At 41.3% G+C, this 18963-nt stretch overlaps 1 protein-coding gene across 1 annotated transcript in view; it reads left to right on the top strand.

Annotated features, from left to right (window-relative positions):
* The first annotated feature begins 12620 nt into the window (after positions 1-12620).
* LOC136830547 (uncharacterized) overlaps positions 12621-18963 on the top strand; it is a 28023-nt gene continuing 21680 nt past the window's right edge. The window contains exon 1 of the mRNA XM_067090058.1: positions 12621-12904. The gene's annotated coding sequence lies outside the window, so the exon portion shown is untranslated. The remainder of the gene's footprint in view (positions 12905-18963) is intronic.

Genomic DNA, 18963 nt, shown 5'->3' on the forward strand with positions numbered 1-18963 from the left:
TGCAGTTTGTCTGAATTCCTACCTAGTCTACCTTGTCATATTTAACCAGATTTGCTGGGCCTTCCTACAGGTTTTTGTCTTGCTGTTTCCATTTCTCTTCTTTTACTGACTAACTGTTTTACAACCCTTCTTATGATACACTTCAACCATCAGTCTTTGAGAACCCTACAGAAAGTGTGGTAGTGGGTTATTTTCTTTGTTATCTGAGTATATGAAACTGAGTTCCCTTCTTGATGTTTTATGCAAGGAGTTGTTCTGTACATCCATCAGTCCAAGAATTTCTTGTTACAGTAGACCACAATTCAGCCACCCTGGAAAGGTGTGACCAGCAGAAAGTATTGCTTGATGTGAGGAACCTAAGACTCAGGACTAAATTAAATGCTTCAGTCCCCATACTGTCTACTTAGTTGCATCCATGCAATATACATCTCATATTCTGTTAATTCTGTAGTGTTGAAGTTGACTGTGTTAGCCATATTTAGGTCATTTCATTTGACCAAAGAAATGAAAGCCAATCTCTTAGGTATACATCCCACCACAAAATGGAACACCATTATGTACCACACCACAAACAGCATACTAAAATTTTTAAGTTCTGACTGGGTCATGAATGTTAACTGAATATTTTTCAGTTCTCCTATCTTCACTATAGACTGAATAAAGTCAGCATATGTTCTAATTTATGCATTGTTATAGTGTCACGATATGTGATTTGGTAGTCATCAGTCTCATACATTTTGAAGTGGAGAATAAAGAGTGGGGAAGGTATTGTGTTCCTATCAAGATAATCACTGCCATATTTAAATGTTTGGTTATGCCTATGTAGACAATTGTTTTGTTGGTTTTGAGGTTATTTCAGAAAAGTTTATTTTGATGAGTGGGTCTCCCAGATGTAGGCAGTAGCTAACTATAATTATAACTATGGGGTTTGATAGTTTCATTACTGGTCGATAGTGCACCTGAATTTTGAAGGTTAGTTGGTTGCCAGGGCATGAAAATAAAACTCCCAGACCAGTTGGCTGCAGATAGAGCATAGTGTTTAGGTGTCATGCCCAGCAATTTTGTCTTTGCACTCTAGATGCTTTTGCTAGAACACTAATTTTTGGAGGGGATTGGATCACAAAAGTCTTTAAAGCCATCTGACAAAATCTGGAACACACACAAAAACAGAGGCAAGAATTATAAGCAGGTTAATGCAGATGATGAATGTAACATGGATGCCAGTTCTAATCATAATAGGAGTCAAAGAGACAATCAGCAGCAGACCCATTTCAAGCTGATGAATTCCTGACTAGCTTAGTTCCAGTTGGTGGACTCCAGAATACAACACTGATAGTAAAATCTCAGCTGCCTGGGATCCTAGTAAACTTGACAAATTAGTAGACATGGAAATTTTTTGGTTTGATAATGGGAGGTCTTGGAACCAAATTTAGGATGAATTTAGTATGACTCAGATGCCATTGACAAGAGGGTGTGCCAGTCCTGCAGTGTGAGCTATTCTATAGACCACATATTTAGTTTATTTGTACTGTATTAAAATGTCAAATTTCTTTCCGTTAGGAAAACACAAACTGTAACTGATTAATCCTGTTCACTTTTATACTATACGTATTTCAATGTTTTACTAGCAGTCATGTCTTTCATATCTTCATTACTGTACTGAGGGTATGGTAATGTCAACTCTGAATAAAGTCAACATACATTGTAAAGTCTGTTCTGTAATGTCAGAGTAAATAGACAGTGATTTGGTAATTCTCAGTCTCAATTCTATTTTGAGAGCCAAGAATAGGAGAGGTGTTGTGTTCCTACAAAGATAATCACTACCATAATTAAATCAATGTTCAGCCATGAGTATATAGACAGTTGTCTTATAGGTACTGAGGTTATTTGAGACAAGTTTATTTCTTTGGTCTCCCAAGCTTAGAGAATAGTTGACTACTTAGGCTACAGTCAGGAAGTCAAAAAGTTTATCATATCCTGGCAACAAATAATTCACCAGTAAAACCTGAATCCATTACATTAGGTTGCCAGAGAGTGATAATGAACTTTCAGCCCAATTGGCTACAGATAAAGTGTAGTGTTTAGAAGTAATGCCCTGCAATTTTTTCTTTGTGTGCTAAATGAGCTGTGTAATATTTCACTGTGATTTGATTGGGTTACAAAAATCTTGAAACCCATCCTACAAAATCTGGGGATCGTGGAAAAAAGATGGCAACAACATGTTTCTATGGGAATATAAAAGAATGAGGCAAGAGTTACAAGCAAAATGGCGAGCAGGTAATTAAGCACATCCAGTAGGTGATGGAACTCATGGGGATGCCTGTTATAGTCACAATAAGAGCCAAGGAGATAATCAGGAGACCCATTTTAGGCTGACTAGTTTATTCCCAGTTGATGGTCTCTAGGTGTACAGAATACAGCACACAGTAAAACCCAAGCTGCCTGTTAATTCCAGTAAGCTTGGCAAAACAACTGGCATGGAAATTGACTTAATTGATGATGGGAGTTCTTGGCCTACAAGGTTCTAATAAGAAGAGCTGGCATTCCAAAATACTTCGAGTGGAAAGATAACACAAGGCATGGTATGGAATTCCCAGTTGGGCAAGACAACCTGCTTTCAGGTCACATTAAAGTCCCTAGGTTGTCACACTTCTGAAAGACCCTGACTATTAAATGCAGAAAGCATTTTTCATCCCACATCACAGTGGTGAGTAAGAGGACAAGTTGAAAGGGGGGAAATGATGCTCATTCTAACTAAATTTTGAGTTTCTGGTCAAACACTCTTTGAGGGACAAGAAATAAAATAGCAGAACCTGAGTTGACACAGATGCAGGAGTAGAGACAGTGTCAACAGTCTCATGAGCTCTGTGCTTAAAGAAGAGGTTCTTGAGGGACTCTGTGGACAGTGTGGATACACTGGGCTGGTCAGATGATATTGCTTCGTTTATGAAAGTTCATGTTTTCTTGTGAATGTTGGACAACCTCTGTCCAGTACTCCCCTGAGTTTTGCCTTTTGATTTATAAAAAAGAATTGGTATTACAGCAAACAAGTTTCATTTGGGTCCTCTGTAGAAGATAAGGTAACAACATAGAAAGTTAAGGTTTACATGTGACCTTCACAAACGAATGTCAGAAAGCATTGGTTTGCAACTATGAAATCAGAAAATAACCTATGCAGGTTGTTAGTTCTATTTGCTATAGATTTCCATCAGACCTACATCAGGGAGACTGCTTTGAGAGAATAGTTTTTACTTGTTTATGATAAAGCACATTATATTCTTGGTATAATGTGTCTCTGGAAATGTATATAACTGCATTTTGCCTTCATAAATCTTTACTTATATTTCAGGTCAGTCTGTTCAACAATTACACAGACTACAATAATCAAGAGCTGCTTGCCCAACAAGAGGTCCATTGGGTCCTGGTCTCATTCCAAGGAAAAGCTCCTACACACAAGTAAAGGTAAGTGTATTTTTTAGTTCCTTTTGTTGTTTGGTATGTTGAACCATCTTAAACAGTATACTGGGAGTTCTGTAGTGCAATTTTGTAATGTGACCAGTTTATTTGTAGTTTCTCAGTGTGCTATTGATCAAAATTATTTTCAGATTCTAAAAATGATATTTTAATGATAAAATAAAAGTTTGTTCATACTTACCTGGCAGATATATATATAGCTGTATTTCTCTAACCTTACAGAATTTCAAAACTCATATTTAAGAAATTCCAGTGTTTTGGTGGTTAGTATTCATTCCCGCCGCTGGGAAAGGGAATCAGAAATCATTCCCATTTTCTATTCAGATTTTCTAGTGCCACTGTCTTATCAGGGGAGGTGGGTGGGTCTATCATTTATATAATATCTTTATTTTGGTTCAAATATTAACAAACTTTATTTTATTGGATTAAAATATCATTTTGTTCATGAAACTTACCTGTCAGATATATATATAGAGAAGAAATCCCACCATTGGAGGTGGGTAGAGACAGAATAGGATTTAGGAAACAAATAAATGTAGGCAATTGACGCCTTGGTTCCTTACCTGTTAGCATAGCTGACTTCAGGTTACTGTCACCCAAGCCTGCTTCTGCAATTCTAGAGTCTCCAGCAAGGTAGGGACTTATAAAGCTGGTGAGATCTAGATGACCTGTCCACGGGGGGACCAAGTATGACCACAATGGGACTAGATCATATGACCATACTGAGAGGGAAAAGGAGCAACAACCAACCACCTGACCTGGAGCCTATCTAAGCCATTGAACCTAACATAAGGCTAAAGATTGGGACGTCCACATTGGTGGCCACCCAACAACCAAGAATACAAAAACAAGATTAAAAATACCACCTAACCCCTAAATGATAGGATGAGTATTGCCCTCTTCTCCCAACATTGTGTCTGCAAACGTATGGTCCCAGCGAAGAACAGTCTTCAAAAGTTGACTTCACATCTCAAATAATGCGTGTTTAACACTGAATTACTTCTAGAAGGTGGTACCCAGAAGATCGTTAAGAGACATGTTCTTCTGGAAAGCCACCGAAGTCGTTGGCTCTCAAAAATGAGCTTTGACCTTAAGAAGTCTCATGTCACCGTCTTGGCAGGAAGAATGAGCCTCTCTGATAGTACTTCTTAAAAAGAATGACAGAGCATTCTTGGACATTGGCAAGTTGTTAGTCTCTAACTGAACAATCTTTGCGAACACCACAGATTGTCCGACTGGCCTCGACTTTCTTTCGTCCTGGCTAATCTCTAGAATTTGAGAGCCCTGACAGGGCACAGGACTCTCTCTGATTCTTGTCCAAGAATCTCTGTCAAACCTTTGATTTCAAATGTCTTGGGCCAAGGGTTTGAAGGATTTTCATTTTGGCAAGAAATAAAGGACTTAGGAGCAAACGGCATTAGGACCTCTAAAGCCAGTGTGTTGCTAATGGCTTGAACTTCACTTACTACTCTTCGCCGTCACCAGAGAAGTTAGGAAAACCGCTTTCTAGTCACGTTCTTGAGAGAAGCAGAAGACATAGGTTCAAAAGGACTTGACATAAGAAACTTCAGGACCACATCTAGGTTCCAAGGAGGTGTCCTGGGCCGAGGAACCTTGACAGTTTCAAAGGATCTCAAGAGATCGTGAAGATCCTTGTTGTCGGCTAAGTCTAGGCCCTGTGTCGGAAGACTGCCGACAGCATACTTTTTATAGCCCTTAATAGTTGAGACTGCCAGTTTTTTCTTTCTCCCTTGGAGATGCAGGGAAGTCTTCTATTTGGGCACAGAGGTCGTGGTCGAGAAATCCCGCTGCTCTTGCACCATTTCCTAAAATTGGCCCACTTGTAATTGATAGACTGAATTAGAAGAGGGTCTTCCTGGCACTGGCGATAGCCTTGCCACAGCTCTCAAAAACCCCTCGCTCTTGCCAACTTTGAGATAGTCTGAATGCAGTTAGACTCAGAGCGGGGAGGTTTTTGTGGAATTCTGAAATGGGGCTGCCTGAGAAGATCTTCTCTCAGGGGAGTGTCCTGGGAAGTCCACTAGGAAGGTCATGACCTCTGTGAACCAATCCGCTGCTGGCCAAAAGGAGCTATTAAAGTCATCCTTGTTCCTTCCGGCCGCTGAGAATTTTCTGATCACTTCTCCCAGGATCTTGAAGGGAGGAAAAGCGTAAAGATCTAGGCCTTTCCAGTCCCAGAGGAGGGCATCTAACTGCTAATGCTCCTGGATCTAGGACAGGAGAGCAGTAAAGAGGAAGCCTCTTTGTTCTGGACGTCTGCAAAGAGGTCCACTAGGGGATGTCCCCATAACCTCCACAGATCTAGACACACCTCCTCGTGAAGGGTCCATTCATTTCGGTCCTGATTGATGCTGCCGACTGAGAAGGTCCGCTAGGATATTCTCCACGCCTGAAATGATGAACCTCGTGAGAATTGTGATCCCAGTGCATGAGTCCAAAGCAGGATCTCCTTTGCCAGGTTGAACAGGAACAGAGAGCGAGTTCCCCCTGTTTTTTGAGGTAAGCTAGGGCTGTGGTGTTGTCGGAATTCACTTGAACAACCCGGCCTGATACTGATCCTCGAAGAATTGAAGGGCTAGATGGATAGCCCCTAATTCTTTGAGATTGATGTGCCAGGACACCTGTTCCCCTCTCCAGGTGCCTGACACTTCTTCCCCCTAGTGTTGCTCCCCCATCCCTCCCTGGACGCGTTTGAAAACAACACTAGGTCGGGGGCTCTGAAGACGTAGAGAAACCCCTTCTGCCAGTAACAAGGGGTCGAGCCACCACCTCAGGTGAGTCTTGACAGAAAGGAGAGATCTTCAAGGTCTCTTCCAGGTCCTCCTTGTTCATCCAGTTCTCCGCACCTAGGAAAAAACTGGAGCGGCCTGAGATGAAGTCTTCCCAGGAAACAAACTTCTCCAGCGAGGAAATGGTCCCCAGCAAACTCATCCATTCCCTCACCGAGCATGTTTCTTTCCTAGGAAGAGACGAAACTTTTCCAAGCAATGTTGTTGACGTTCTTGGGATGGATACGCCTCCACGAAAAAGCCACTGAATCCATCTGAATCCCCAGATAGACGATGGACTGAGTCAGATCAGATGGGACTTTTCTTTGTTGACTAGAAGTCCCAGGGACTTCATCAACTCCAATGTCGAATTCAGGTCCTCCAGACACTGAGCTTGGGAAGAAGCTCGAATGAGCCAATCGCTGAGGTAAGAAGAACGCGATCCCCGCCAAGTGAAGCCACCTCGCCACATTTCTCATGATCACGGTGAATATCATGGGAGCTGTGCTTAGTCCAAAGCAAAGAGCTCGGAATTGGAAGACTCTTCCCCCTAGTACAAACCTCAGGTACTGTCTTGACTGAGGATGTATGGGAACATGGAAGTATCAGCATCTTGTAAGTCCAGAGAGACCATCCAAGGATTGGATCCTGGTCTTAGAGCTCCGAGAACAGACTGGGACGTTTCCATCTTGAACTTTTCTTTGACAAATGAAGCGGTTCAGTCTGCTTATGTCCAGTACTGGTCTCCATCCTCCGACTGTTTCGGGACTAAGAACAGTCGGTTGTTGAACCCCGGAGAGTCCAGCTCTGAACTTGCTCCACAGCTCTTTTTCGAGCATCTGCTCCAAAAGGATCTAAAAGGATCTGTTGTTTTTCTTGATGGTAGGAGGGCGACAGATCCTTGGGTGACGTACAAAGGGGTGGCGAATCGAGAAAGGGATCTTGTAGCCTTTCTCTAGAACTTCGATGGACCAGGAGTCCGCCCCTTTCGCTCTCCAGGCTCCCGCCAAATGAAAGAAGCCTGGCTCCCACAGGTGTCTGGAGGTGCTGAAGATCACTTTCTGCCCCTGGGTTTCGATGGGGCTGCTCCTCTGGAAAAACCTCTCCCTCGACCTTGGAGACGATCTCGAGGAAGAAGCTCCTCCACTCAAGGGCTGTTGTTTCTTCTTGGAGGACAGAACTGAAGCGACGATGTAGAAGGGACTGAAGGACGTCTAGAAGAATGGGCCAGAAGATCTTGCAGGGGCCTTCTCCTTAAGACTAGAAGCAGATCCTTGATTAAAGGCTGGGGGAAGAGATGGCTCGACAAAGGGGCAAACAATAATTCAGCCCTTTGTGATGGAGAAACTGACTTGGAGGTGAAATTGCAGTAAACAAGGCCTCTTCTTCAAGAGGGAGTTACAAAAATGGGAAGCCAGTTCCTCTGAGCCATCCCTGACGGCCTTGTCCATGCAATTCAAAACACTGGATAGCTCCCCAGGCTGATCGAGTCCCCCAGAGCTCTAAGCTTGAGATCCAAAGCACCCAAGCACCAGTCTAAAAAATTGAAAACCTCCATGGATCGGAAGAGTCCCTTCAAATGATGGTCGGTCTTGACATCGTCCAAGAAACCTTTAGCAGTCGACAGTAGGGACCTTCTGGAAACATTCGACAAGGCTGGCGAAATCTCCTTGAGACGAAGAAGGAACTCTTGCCCTGAACCGACGTCCTCACCTGTCTCATACCACATACCCGCCTTCCGCCCGCTCAGCTTAGATGGAGGAAGGGCAAAAGAAGTCTTGCCTTGCGTCTTTCGTTCCTCCATCCAGGCGTTAACCTTCTTGAAGGCCTTCTTGGTAGCCAGTGAAGAAGTCATCTTCACGAAAGGGCTCTCTCTCGCTTTGGAAGAAGCAAGCTGAGAAGGAGGAGAGAGAGAGTTGCCGAGGGTTTGAACTTATCACCGAATAAGTCTTTAAGAAGACCGGTTAACACCTGGTAGTCGGAAGACGAGAAGCAGAAGGTTGATCAATTCCACAGGCTCTGAATCGCCAGAGACTTCTCCTTCATGAATGGAGAAGCAACGAGAATCACATAAAGCTTTCCCCGAAGGCCTTGAGCAACTAAAGAGGCGTCCTTCTGGCGTCCAGAAGAGCGTCCGATCGAGAGAATGTTGCCTTTGTCATGTCCTGCTGGAGCGTCCGAGAGCCTTCTTGCGAGCGACACATGCTGCGTTGCGGCAGCGGAGAAGCTGCTGACGAGCAGCTTCTCGAAGAGTCCTGGATAGCTGCTTGCGTCATCGAAGCAGTGTGATGATGACGAAAAAAACAAGGGAACTTGAGAGCTGTGAGGGGGATTCTTCAGCTTGAAAGAAGCAGGAGAAGTGGTGGCGAAGAAAAGCGGAGCAGGGGAGAAGGGACTTCCTGGACTTCTTGATGGGAAGCCTCAAGTCCTTTTCCGATGACGGTTGGAGGTTCTGTTTCCTTCTCTGCAAGAAGAGAAGCCAACTGACGCTGCATATCCTGGATACTCTTGGATGGAGAGATCTCATATCCAGGAGGAGAGGAGATCCTGCGGGAGGACGAGGGGCGAGGGGACGCTCTTCTTCTTCCTTACAGGAGCAAGAACAGCTCTCTCCTTAGAGCGACTGGGGCGCTCAAGAAACGTCCTCATCTGACGACGTTCTGGTCCTCTTCTGTGGCTTGGAAAGCTTCAAAATCCGCAAAGACGGAGAAAACTGACGTGAAGCGTCTTCTTCTCTAAAGCTCCTCTTCAGGGGACGAGAGTCCTTCATAAATTCCACCCTCACGAGGAGGATGCCTCGGAGGACGAAAACAGTCCTTCATCAGGATTTGCCAAGCACGATCCTGGCAGCCTGGGAAGTGACAACAGGACCTGCCGGAACACGTCAGATCGGTGGGAAGCCCCCTGTAACCCTCTTACGGCTTTCGACATGCCTTCTCCCTGAGTCCTGGGAGAGTCTGACAGAGGTCCAGGTAAAATTCTAGAAGCATTATGGGGCCGATCTGACGCCCTCCACGACACTGGGGGAACACTACACTGCACAGCACTTTGAGCGATGACACTTTGTTTTCTAGAGCACGGATGGTGTTCATGATCTCCGTCAGGGCCAAACCCTCCGCAGACACAACCTCAGGGCCGCTCAAAACCACAGGGACAGGTAAAACAATGTCTACATTAGGGTTATCAGGTGAAGAATTAGACCTGACTCTTACACACGCTCCTGGAGGAAGACCTCCTGATCCTGTCACGCTCTAACTTACGAACATAGAAATCATACAATTTCAGCTATACGCATCAGACAAAGGCTCACACTCCTTGCAGCGATCATTGATCAAACATACATGCCCCTACACCTCATGCAAACTGAGTGAGGGTCTACTGAAGCCTCTCCTTTTTTAAGTAGCCTCACCTTGCACTCACTCACACAACATACTCGGAAAAGCTAGCAGAACTAGTTCCAGACATCATTCAAGAGCAGTCAAAAGCAAAATCAGAAACAGTCCACAAAAAGCGTATGCCAATCCACAAGCCAAAGTCAAAAACCAAAAGTCAAGAGAATACTCAAGTGGAAAACTATGCAAGTTAACGAAATCTTTGAGGCGGAGGTACTGTAAACAGATGTTAACAGTACCGGCTCTTAAAAATCTGAATAGAAAATGGGAATGGTTCCGATTCCCACTGCCAGCGGCGGAATGAGTACTAACTATCTGGCCACACTTCAAGGGACACGATGTGCTGCTCACGAGTTTTGAAATTCTGTCGGATTCAGAGAAATACAGCTATATATATATCTGACAGGTAAGTTTCATGAACAAACTTCTTTTTTGTTATGTTCTGTTGCGTGAGGTATGAATGCTAATGTGTATATTTGAGATATTTCGGTCACCACTTTAGCCTTCTGTGAGTAACATTGGCTTCTATTTAAGAAATTCATTGTTTTGTTCTTACTGAGGGTACCATTTTCTAATTACTGAGAAAGTTCAGAATTCAGATGTAGTTTTAGGAATTTAAAATTAACAGTTGTTTTATCTGTGGAATATTTCCAGTCTTTCATTTAAATAATATTTTTATTTTGTGTTCAAAATTTTATGTTCAAGTTCATTGGATTTTCTTGGATTAATTAGTAATGGCTGAGAATTGGGTAAAAGACAACGTTTGCTACCTAATACTGTGAGTGATACCTGTTTTCCAGAGAAGAAACTCGTTACTCTGCTCTTATAATGGGTACAGGCATTTGGTTATCGAGAAAGTCCAGAGTTAGTTGTTGCCCTGACTGATTTTTTTTTTTTTTTTTTTTTTTTTAACCTGACCACATGTTTATTTCAGCTATAAGTCTCACTTGTATATTAGGAGCACTAGTATTCATGGAACAATTCTTGGAGCTCTGCACATCAGTATTTTATTTTCTGTTTTGTTGCAGACCTCTAGGAATAAGACCAAGTAGAGAGAAACATGACACTATTGTAGGTTTCTTCAAAGTTGTACGTTGCTGGAGGTATTAACTGAAGCATCTTTTGCTATGTTGTTACTGGAGCTTTATGGGTTCATATATGACTGATAGGCATGCCAATCTTGCAAAAAGTGAGCATCTACAAGAAACTGGGGATTGGCTCTTATTTAAAGTTAACAGTGGATTATTTATTTGGTGGTTACTTGTCTAGAAAGATACTCAAATGGAGGTTTGACCATCTGTCACCTACCCCAGGTAGCTCATCTCAAATTTTTGTGTTCCTAGAAGAGGGACTGTCGAGTGGTTATGGTGCTCGTGTGTTTAAATTTAATCAGAAATTGTTATGTTTGATGGAACAGCTCCAAACACTCCTGTAGAATGACAAAGAGTGGTTAGAGGGATGAGTCAGTGAAAATTTTATCAAGGAACTGTGAGTTGTTAGACTCTTGATAAAAAAGACCTGTGTATTTACCTATCCTGGTGCTGGCCTTTTACTTATTTCTTGGCAAATCGCTATTTATGATGGGAGCAAATACAAAAAAGAATTTACTATGATGCAATAGAAATACAACAAGTACCTGATTGACACCCTCTGAGCTAGCTATGGATAACTTTGGGAGGACTGAATATGTTTGAGTAACTAAAGGTATTTGGACTCGAACAAACAAGTACAATATTTATAAGGGTATGCCAGCAGTAAAACAGCAAGTTGTGAATAACATGATCTCCACCTATTTTCTGTTCCTGTTACACTGAGATCAAGTCATCATTTAAAATATGATGAATAATCGAGTGATTTTAATAGTATAACGGTACATGCTACTCCTGCTGGATTTAGTCTTGTGAAATAATCCACATGTGGCCCCCGTTGCTCTGTTGAATGCTTAGCAGCATGAGTTCTTATCCCAGTCATGTATGTGTTCTGAGTGTACTAAATCCAGTTTATACTGTGTACTCTACTGATCTGTCTGTTGGTGTTATCATTAGAGTAGTTTGCCAAGACAGTAGGGTCACATAACTAACTCTCATAAGGCTGGCCTGAAGTGTTTTCCCTTGAAAAGGAGACAAACATCGGTGAAAAGTAAAGTTTAAAAAATTTGAGAACTTGATGGGACGAGACAAAAGAGTAAAGTAAGAAACTTAAAAAACTGAAAGCATTGTAGTTTGAGTCAAAGGTTCACAGCAAAGGGCTCTTAGTGTCGTCTTCAGTTTGCCACACAAAGTACTTTGCATGCAGTCTGTTTCTGGTCAGTCGTGTAGGGGATTAATACAGTATTGCCCTATATATATTAGTAGATACTGCTAAGGCATCTTATGGTTTCAACTTGTGCTCATATAGAGAAAATATAACGAACAAGATGCTTCCAAGATAAAACACCAAAGAAGATACATTTGTTTGGAACAAGATAAAAAGGCCATTAGTGTTCTAGCTGAGAATGTTACCATAGACTAGAACTGCAAAATAAAGGAGAGAAAAACAGTGACCAGGAAAGAGGAATATGTATATAAAATACAGTTGAAATAAAATTCAAGATAAATAAACAAATCTGTATGTGAAGAAACATCTGGGAAGACAGGCCTCAATGCAACTGAAGCAGCTGGAAATGACAAGCACCTGAATCTACAACAACACTGACGCGACACCTTAACAAAATAAAGCTACAGATAGTATGGAGGCTTAGGACAGGCTCTGGGAGAAATGGTTGAAGTTCCCATTTGAAATGAAACTCAAAGTAGATGGCAAACAGGGTATGTTTTTGAAAAAGGAAGCTGTCACTTTTGAGTATCGATTCTGAGGCGCTGGTGACATTCTAAAAGTGAGGAGTGTGCAGTTCGCTAGGCCATGCTATAAGTAGAGCTACGCCCATTTTTGTGTCTATAGAAACCTCTTCTGATAATTTGTTTTTGTTTCATATAACTATTTTATTTTTATTTGTTTTCATAATCACCTTAAGCTGGCGGACGCGCTGTAAAATTTCTTAGCTTTTGTAGTGATTTTTCTATTACTTTAATATTTCTGTTGTTTGGGGTATGCCAGATCATATACTGCATTTAAAAACATTCATGTGTTCATTTCCATTTGCAGGTCTGTAGCTCACTCCCAGGAGCAGCCAAGTTTATATACTCCCTTAGATGCACTACCAGACATTTCTCAAGCAGCCTACAATCCTCTGAAAGACGGTATCTTATGGTGAGTAATGTACTCCTGACTTAGTTTTGCTATAAACACAAGCAGTGGCTGTCTCTTCTCTTTCTTCTGTTAAGTGTTTCTAAAACCTATCCTCATTTCTTCTCATAATCATTTTGTTTGTTTGTTTGTGCTGTTATCATTTCTCAAACATGTTCAGTCTAGTGTTTCTTGTTAGTGGACTGCATTTCAAGCACAGATTTTTCTGTCCATGATTTCATTTTTAATTCATATATAATTTGATTTATTAAGTAGGTTTAGTTACAGAACTGTATTGTTTTCATTTCATTTCTCTTTGCCCTGACAGCTCTAATGTAGGTTTTTTGCTGTTATCTTTAATATGTGACAGTACCTAACAAAATGGCATTTAACTTTCCAACCAGACTTACAAGGACTAAACAGACATCAGTGAATGATAAACCCACTAAAGAGTAATGCAGATAAAACCTCAAGAGATTAAGATTAGGAGACGAACATGAGATAACCTACGCACATAAAAATGTGATAAAGTGAACAAAAAATATGAAGATAATGGTGCAGTCCATTTCAAAGCAACATTAAAGTGTCTCTTAAACTTATTAAAAGAATTAGCATCCATCAAACACCCAGAGAGGCTGATCCACAATTTTGTAATGTAGGTTATGTAAGACTTGTGGCAATGAATAAGCTGACATCAGATATTAGGACGCTCCCTCATAGGGATCTCTTGAAGAATTCCTTCTTCAACAAGAGGTGAAATTTGAAGCCAAGTACTGTTTAAAGATATCAGATGGCTAGGTGGGAGACGTTTTTGAAGATTACTTTATGCAAAAGTTAAGTGTTATACAGTTAGTTATACAGATACTTAAAGGTGATTTGGATCTTATTGAAAACATATTTCTAAAATATATAGCTTGAGCATTTTTGCATTGGAGCAACTTTTGTATAGAATTAGAGGAAATGGATAGTAAATGCATCAGAGTCTTTCCATGTCAGAATTATCATTCAATGTTCTTACTGGCTTCACTAAAACCTTGTTTTTTCTTTTCAGGTTATTTTACAAAGTTAAAGATTTCCTCATAACAATGAAGAATTGTCGGACAGAGAACTTCACATAATTTTTGCCCTGTTTAACGAAGAAGAGCCCATTCTGGCATAAGGCCAGCTTCATCTAACAAGCAGACAATCAAGTTTGGTCCGATCTGTTACCGACCTTACATTCATGGAAAAGTTTTTTTTTCTCAAATGAGAATATTTTAAGGAACTATAATTTCTTGTTGCTGCTTTCAGCATTTTTATAATGACTTTAATGTCTTTACATCAAACTGTGGGATTTAGTTATGTGTATGGGTGATATGTTTGGAGGCCTGAATATTTGTTAGTTTTTATGATTTTTCAAAGGTACCTGTGTACCTACGTAATGATGATGACTTGCAAGGTGCCTGGGGATATGGAAAAAATTTCTTGATACTGCTTGATGACTGAATGGGTATATTGCCTGACCTTTAGCTGTGCTGCATATTGACTGATAGGTTCATTCATTTATTCATTATTAATTTATTCTTCTTTTGTCAATATCAGAGTCTTGAAACCTCACCTTTTCTGGCAATTTTTGAGCACTTGCGTCCAAGGCTTAGTCCCCTGGACTATGAAGGGTTTGTTAGTCTGTTTCTCTAACAGTTTAAAATTTTCTGAGTTTTGTACAGTAATTGTTTTGGTAATGTCGTTTTCAGACAGAACCCTTAAAATGATACTTTGTGTGATCTTATATTGTAAAAGTCATCAGTTTATAATCAGATTAGGTGAATGACCCTAGAACACCTCTTTTCATAGCAGTGAATGTTTAGGGGCTTTGGCTGAAGAAAAAGAATGAACTGGTGACTGAATGAAAGTGCACACTCTTCGGAGGGAATAGAAACAGTCAGAAACTGGAAGTTGGTACTATCAGGTAATTTGATAAAACCAACTAGAAAGTGTGAAAAAGTAATACAGTACTGTACTATGATGTTCGTGCAATATAGATGGTGCTCGAGATATTGTATGCTTGTAAAATGTCTGGAATATTTGAATAGAAGAAGCAATATAATTGCATTAGGAGTTTATGACGATTGACTTTTTAAGCAATTGTAATAATTTTAATTTGTACAGATGCCAGAGAGCTTAATCACTTAATGGATTGCAAGGGGCATATTCATTTTTGCATAATTTTATGCGTCTGCAACTACAGGTATTTTCCGTGGGCGTATGTATGTGGTTCGCCTTTCAATTACTCACTTGGTGCACTGTAGGCACTACTAAAGGGTGTTTGCAGCGTCCTTTCGGCCCCTGGCTGCTGTACCCACATTTTAGCCTTTTCATTTGCCTTCATTCCCATTTCCTTTCTTCCATCTTGCTGTCCAACCACTCCAATTCCTTCTTTTTTCACTGTCTTAAACATCTAATGGCTGAAGGTGCCCCTTCAGTGCTTGGCTTTATGGCTGAACCTTTATAAATCAAACGACATTTAATTCACACCCCGATTTTGGCGTTGTACCAACGTTGGTCAGAGTTTATTAAGCAATTGCTCGAAATCCCTGTAACACTGATTTTTATTTTTTAGGACATCATCAGCAAAATATAATTGTGATTCTATAAGAGTTTTTCCCTATGTAGATCAGTTGGGAGAATAGTTTTACTTAAATCAATCAGTTACTCCTGTAACACTTTATCACCATAAGTTAGAGCTTGGCTGGATAAGGTACTTAGTCATCAGTCATTATTATTATTATATTATTATTATTATTATTATTATTATTATTATTATTATTATTATTATATTATTATTATTATTGTTTGTTGTTAAAGATTAAGCCAGCACAATGCCAGCACGGCCTCTTGCTCTCAAAAGAGATAAAAGATGGTGGTTATAAAAGGAAGGAAGAAAAGGACAGGGATTGTTGTTTCACATTTAGCTGGCCTTGTGCCAGCACGGGCTCTTGCTCTGAGAGCAGCCCGTAACACTATGTTGATGATGAGTCTGTGAGATGGGTAGGTTAATGAAAACTTTATTATGATGCATGAAAGTGATTTTGGTGGGGGTGATTTTGAAGTGAAAAGATTTAACAGGCAGGGTTGCAACCTCTTTGAACCCTAAGGTACCCATCAGATGAGGATAAAAGTATGATAGCAGTGAGTGTTGGCTAGTGGGAGAGGCCAACAAATGGAGAAAAAGAAGAACTTGAGTAGTAGGCACAGGTAGCTAGTATGCTAGCTCGTGATGACCTAAAGCCATATTCCTTGTCCGGTCCTAATTCTTGTGTGTGTATGTGTTTTGTGCATTTGTTGGGTGTTGATTGTAGTGGATGAAAGGTGATTTTGATAGGGGAGAGAGTGATTGCTAAAGAGTCAGCAGTTAGAGATGAGATGGAGTGGCTTTTGATTTGTTGTCTGGTTTAAAGTAGGGGTCGGGTCTGTTGTGTCTGATTTAAGAATTGGGAAGGAGAGCGGGTGGTTAAAGGTAAGGATTCTTTAGAGTTACCGTGGTGGTGGGTAGGAGCATAGGAAGCCTGCAAATTCATGAATGTTTGCCAGTATGTGCTTTGTTATTTGGGTAGCTGTTCTTTCATTTCCTTCATATCTTGTTCTTAACTGTTCTGTTTCTGTACAGTCAAGAAGGTAGTGTTCCAGGGGTTCTTCTGGGATTGTTTCACAGTACTTGCATGGTTGGGGGTTGTCTACTATTCTTTGCCATGTGCATTGGTATCCTAGCCTTAGCTGATGGATTATGACTGCTAGGGCCCGTGACATGTCTTTCGTTATATTGTGTGGTTTTAGGTTTACGGTGTCCATGTGCCATTTGGCGGTTTTTGAGCCACCGAAAACAGCTCTTCTGACTTTGCTTTCTTCCTGCAGTTGGCAGTGTGCTGCTGCCTTGTTTTTCAGTTGTGTGAGCGAGGGGGTGATTTTGATACTAATGTTGCTGTGTAGCAACCCACTTTTTGCTAAAGAATCTGCTTCTTCGTTTCCTTGGATTCCCACATGGCTCAGAATCCAGTTTAGTGTTGTTTGCCTGTTCCTGTTTTGATGGAGGCTTGCGATTGCCCATATGCTTGATAGAAGTCTGATGTTTTCTTTTGCTTTTCCTTTTGTTACTGTATAGCCTGAATTGCTCCTTTTGAGTCAGTATGAATTGTTGTGTTTCCCTGCCTATGCTGAGAGTCTTCCAGAGCTTTTGCAATGGCAATTAGTTCAGTTTGTAGAGTGGAGGCATTGTCAGAGAGCCTCCAGCATCCTTTGAGGGTTGTTGAGATCTACCGATCCATCCATAAAATATTCATTTGTGGCCTCAGTTTTCCTGATTGCCTCTTGGGCTGCTAGCCTTAGCTGTTGAGCAGTGCATGCTTCTTTGCTTGCAGGGAGGATCGTAAATTTTATTTTTAATAGTTCAGGCTCCCAGGGTGCTTGTTCTTTGTACTCTGTGATTGGCGTGTCTTCCTTGATTGCGGCAGCTTGATTTTGCATTTCTACTCTCCTTAAAACTGCTAGGAGGTCGCCAGCATATGTCTTGGGGGGTCTAGTTCCTCGTGAAGCTCAATGTTTTTCTTGATTTCTCTCTTGAGTGGGCAGTTCCTGCTACCTTTCAAGGTTTTTAGCAGTATGGATATGTTTCTCTGATCTATTCTGTGAGTTAGAGATTGTAAATTTGTCTCGTTTCTCAAGACACACAAGTTAGTCCACATGGGTGCACCTGTGATGAGTCTTAAGGCATTGTTCTGGATTACCTCAAAGCTTTTTTTGCTCTGTGTTTGTGAGGCAAGTAAGGACAGGTGCTGCGTACTCAACAGTTGACCATATTGTCTGTATGTAGAAGGTTCTGAGGGCATGGTATACTGCTCCTTGTTTTAGAGAGGTGATTCTTCTCATGGCATTGTGCCTGCATTTGATTTTTTGCTTGAGTACTTCTATTTCTTTATGTGGAGAGAGTTGTTTGTTGATATTTACTCCTAGGTACACAATGTGTTCTACCCATTCAATGGGTTCACCCATGAGTTGTATTTCGTTTGGGTTTAGATCATGTTTAATTGCCATTGCTTTGGTTTTTGCTGTATTGATTTTTAGACCAAGATCTGTACAGCTATTTTCAATTTGTGTTACTGCATTTTGCATATTTTGGTAGGATCTGTACCTGTGTGTGCTCACTAAACACACATCATCTGCATATATGAAAATTTCAACTCCATCTGGGAGGGTGATTGTGGCTACATTTTCCATCATTACATTGAAGAGGAAGGGGCTAAGTGTTCCTCCCTGTGGTGTTCCATTTTCTAAGTTGAGAAAATCTGAGCTTGCTCCTTGGAAGGTGACTCTGGCTTGTTTTTGCATGTATCCTTTGGCCCATGCTAACAGGTTACCCTTAACTCTTTTGTCCACCAAGGTTGCAAGGATGACGGCTGCGCTGGCTAGTTCGTAAGCTTTTTCTAGATCGAGAAAAACTACAATTGATTTTCTGTTGTTTATTGTTGCCATTACATCTGCTAGGCATTCTTGTGTGCCTATTCCTTCTTTGTAACCATATAGTCGATGATGTAGTGGTCCTGTTTTCCATAGGAGTCTGTTTAGTACCATTCTCTCTGCAGTCTTTTCTGTGCAACTGATGAGAGAGATGGGCCTGTAGGAGTTTGGTTCCTTGGGTTTGGGAATTGGCTGTGTGTTTTGTTGATTCCATTGTGTGGGTCTGACTTGTTCAGTGTATGTTCTGTTGATTATGTGGAGATGTACTTCCTTGGCTGCTGTGCCCATGTCTGATCCTGGAGCTGTGTTCTTTCCTTTTTGGAGGGCTTTGTTCAGCTCATTCATTGTGAATGGGGTGTCAGTGTCATCAGGCTCATTGCATGCTGTGTTGATAACTAGCCATCTCCCTGGATCTAGTGTCACCTGCCTTTCTCTTGTGGCTGGTGGCAGATGAGCCGTTTTGGTCCTGTCAGCAAAATGTTGCGCAAGTCTGTTTGCTTCTTCCTGTGGGTTGGGATGATGTGCTTGTGGTGGTCTGATCTTTCCTGATACCTTGTTGAACCACCACCATGTATTCGCAATTGGGGTTAGAC

The sequence above is a fragment of the Macrobrachium rosenbergii genome, chromosome 47, assembly GCF_040412425.1.
Source record: "Macrobrachium rosenbergii isolate ZJJX-2024 chromosome 47, ASM4041242v1, whole genome shotgun sequence".
Taxonomy (NCBI): domain Eukaryota; kingdom Metazoa; phylum Arthropoda; class Malacostraca; order Decapoda; family Palaemonidae; genus Macrobrachium; species Macrobrachium rosenbergii.